We start from the raw sequence: 3,942 nt of genomic DNA, 5'->3' as shown, positions 1-3,942 counted from the left end.
CAACTTGTCTACAGAAGTGGAATTTTGTTGTTTGATGTCTTTGTTAATCGGTGGTTTTATCTGATTAATGGCCCAATGAAGTTAACATTTACCCCAAATAACTTAGTCATGAATTTTGTTGCCTAAAGCCTTCCTCAGCGATCAATGCAAAGAAATAGAGGAAAACAACAGAATGGGAAAGACGAGAGATCTCTTCAAGAAAATTAGAGATACCAAGGGAACATTTCATGCAAAGATGGGTTCGATAAAGGACAGAAATGGTATGGACCTCACAGAAGCAGAAGGTATTAAGAAGAGGTGGTAGGAATACAAAGAACTGTATAAAAAAGCTCCCAATGACCTGGACAACTACGATGGTGTGATCACTGACCTAGAGCCAGACATCCTGGAATGTGAAGTCAAGTGGGCCTTAGAAAGCATCACTATGAACAAAGCTAGTGGAGGTGATGGAATTCCAGTGGAGCTATTCCAAATCCTGAAAGATGATGCTGTGAAAGTGCTGCACTCAATATGTCAGCAAATTTGGAAAACTCAGCAGTGGCCACAGGACTCGAAAAGGTCAGTTTTCATTCCAATCCCAAAGAAAGGCAATGCCAAGGAATGCTCAAACTACCGCACAATTGCACTCATCTCATACGCTAGTAAAGTAATGCTCAAAATTCTCCAAGCCAGGCTTCAGCAATACGTGAACCGTGAACTTCCAGATGTTCAAGCTGGTTTTAGAAAAGGCAGAGAAACCAGAGACCAAATTGCCAACATCCGCTGGATCATGGAAAAAGCAAGAGAGTTCCAGAAAAACATCTATTTCTGCTTTATTGACTATGCCAAAGCCTTTGACTGTGTGGATGACAATAAACTGTGGAAAATTCTGAAAGAGATGGGAATACCAGACCACCTGACCTGCCTCTTGAGAAACCTATATGCAGGTCAGGAAGCAACAGTTAGAACTGGACATGGAACAACAGACTGGTTCCAAATAGGAAAAGGAATACGTCAAGGCTGTATATTGTCACCCTGCTTATTTAACTTCTATGAAGAGTACATCATGAGAAATGCTGGGCTGGAAGAAGCACAAGCTGGAATCAAGATTGCCAGGAGAAATATCAATAACCTCAGATATGCAGATGACACCACCCTTATGGCAGAAAGTGAAGAGGAACTCAAAAGCATCTTGATGAAAGTGAAAGAGGAGAGTGAAAAAGTTGGCTTAAAGCTCAACATTCAGAAAACGAGAATCATGGCATCTGGTCCCATCACTTCATGGGAAATAGATGAGGAAACAGTGGAAACAGTGTCAGACTTTCTTTTTTTGGGCTCCCAAATCACTGCAGGTGGTGATTGCAGCCATGAAATTAAAAGACACTTACTCCTTGGAAGGAAAGTTATGACCAACATAGATAGCATATTCAAAAGCAGAGACATTACTTTGCCAACAAAGGTCCGTCTAGTCAAGGCTATGGTTTTTCCAGTGGTCATGTATGGATGTGAGAGTTGGACTGTGAAGAAGGCTGAGCACTGAAGAATTGATGCTTTTGAACTGTTGGAGAAGACTCTTGAGAGTCCCTTGGACTGCAAGGAGATCCAACCAGTCCATTCTAAAGGAGATCGGTCCTGGGTGTTCTTTGGAAGGAATGATGCTAAAGCTGAAACTCCAGTACTTTGGCCACCTCATCTGAAGGGTTGACTCATTGGAAAAGACTCTGACGCTGGGAGGGATTGGGGGCAGGAGGCGAAGGGACTACAGAGGATGATGATAGCTGGATGGCATCACTGACTCGATGGATGTGAGTTTGAGTGAACTCTGGGAGTTGGTGATGGACAGAGAGGCCTTGTGTGCTGCAATTCATGGGGTCGCAAAGAGTCGGACATGACTGAGCGACTGAACTGAGCTGAACTGAACAATTTTTAACCAACTTTGTAACTTAGCCTCAAAGTCTTTAACCAGGCATTTTTTTCTAGAACCTGATCTTGCTCCTCCCCCTGTTTTTGTAAGCTCTCTGTTACTTAGTTGCTAAGTCATGTCTGACTTTTGGCAACCCCATGGACTGTAGCCTTCTAGGTTCCTCTGTCCATGGGATTTCTGAGGCAAGAATACTGGAGAGGGTTGCTATTTCCTTCTCTTAGTGAACTCTCTAGATTAAAAAAAAAGGCAAAAACAAACAAACAAACAAAAAACCCAGAAAGAAACTTCATGCTATCCAGTATAACCCTTCCTCCCAACCCTTTAGGCTCCAGACCTCTGAGTAGAGACATCAGAAAATGTGACCATGTTATGAAGTTTGTCTTCTGGATAAATAGAACCATTTTTTAATTACTTGTTGCTTCACTGTGCAAAAAAGACTGGATGGACTTTCACCAAACAGGGAGGATGTGTTTAAGATGGTCTGAATTGTGTAGAGGAATAAAAAAATCTTTTCCCTCTACCTATCTTAGGCATTTTCAACTGGGGCCCTGTAAACGAGACCAACAAAAGACCGATTAACAAGAATCAGTCAGTGCTCGCTTAGGCAGCACATATACTAAAATTGGAACAATACAGAGAATATTAGCATGGCCCCTGTGCAAGGATGACATGCAAATTCCTGAAGTGTTCCATATTTTTAATCAAAACTACAATGAGATATCACCTCACACTGGTCAGAATGGCCCTCATCAAAAAGTCTACAAACAATAAATGCTGGAAAGGGTGTGGAGAAAAGGGATCTCTCTTGCACTGTTGGTGGGAATGTAAATTGTTAAGCCACTATGGAAGACAGTATGGAGATTCCTCAAAAAACTGGGAATAAAACACCCATATGACCCAGCAATCCCACTCCTAGGCATATACCCTGAGGAAACCAAAATTGAAAGAGACACATGTATCCCATTGTTCGTTGCAGCACTATTTACAACAGCTAGAACATGGAAGCAACCTAGATGTCCATCAACAGATGAATGGATAAAGAAGCTGTGGTATATATTCACAATGCAATATTACTCAGTCATAAAAAAGAACACGTTTGAGTCTATTCTAATGAAGTGGATGAACCTAGAAGCTATTATATAGAGTGAAATGAGTCAGAAGGAGAAAGATAAACACTGTATTCCAACACATATATACGGAATCTAGAAAAATGGTACTGAAGAATTTACTTCCAGGGCATCAGTGGAGAAACAGACATAGAGAATAGATTTATGAACATAGGGAGAGGGGAGGAGAAGGTGAGATGTATGGGAAGAGTAACGTGGGAACTTACATTGCCATATGTAAAACAGATAGCCAACGGGAATTTGCTGTATGGCTAAGAAACTCAAACAGGGGCTCTGTATCAGCCTAGAGGGGTGGGATGGAGAGGGAGATGGGAGGGAAGTTCAAAAGGGAGGGGACATATGTATACCTATGGCTGATTCGTGTTGAGGTTTGACAGAAAACAGAAAAATTCTGTAAAGCAATTATCCTTGAATAGAAAATAAATCAATTAAAACCCTAGGATTAATCAAATAGAAGTGTGCTAGCATGCACACTGCGCATGTACGTGCAAGAAAGGTAAGTAGCTCAGGGGGCTTCCCTGGTGGCTCAGTGGTAAAAAACCCACCTGCCAATGCAGGAGATGAAAGAGATAAGAGTTCGATTCCTGGGTTGGGGAGATGCCCTGGAGGAGGCATGGCAACCCGCTCCAGTATTATTGCCTGGAGTATCCCATGAACAGAGGAGGCCGGCGGGCTACAGTCCATAGGGTCTTAAAAGAGTTGGACCCAACTGGGCAATTAAACAATAACAACTAGCACAGGGGAGTAGTTAGAATTTGAGGTCTATGTTCCTTAGTAGGGGAAACAGAAGTGGGAGAATGAGTATCTATAGAGAAAAAAAACGATGGTTTGGAATGCTCGATGAGTCCTTAAAAGGTTAGATGGGAGACAGGACAGTCTTGTGACAATGTCTGTCTGGGTGTGGTACTGACT

At 42.2% G+C, this 3,942-nt stretch overlaps 1 non-coding gene across 1 annotated transcript; it reads left to right on the top strand.

Moving 5' to 3' along the window:
• Positions 1-2,495: 2,495 nt before the first annotated feature.
• On the top strand, positions 2,496-2,602 carry LOC139179827 (U6 spliceosomal RNA). The gene has a single exon (XR_011564183.1). It is a non-coding gene; the product is annotated as a U6 spliceosomal RNA (small nuclear RNA).
• Positions 2,603-3,942: the final 1,340 nt, after the last annotated feature.

This window comes from Bos indicus, chromosome 25 (assembly GCF_029378745.1).
Source record: "Bos indicus isolate NIAB-ARS_2022 breed Sahiwal x Tharparkar chromosome 25, NIAB-ARS_B.indTharparkar_mat_pri_1.0, whole genome shotgun sequence".
Taxonomy (NCBI): Eukaryota; Metazoa; Chordata; class Mammalia; order Artiodactyla; family Bovidae; genus Bos; species Bos indicus.
This window is presented reverse-complemented; position numbering and strand designations above follow the sequence as displayed.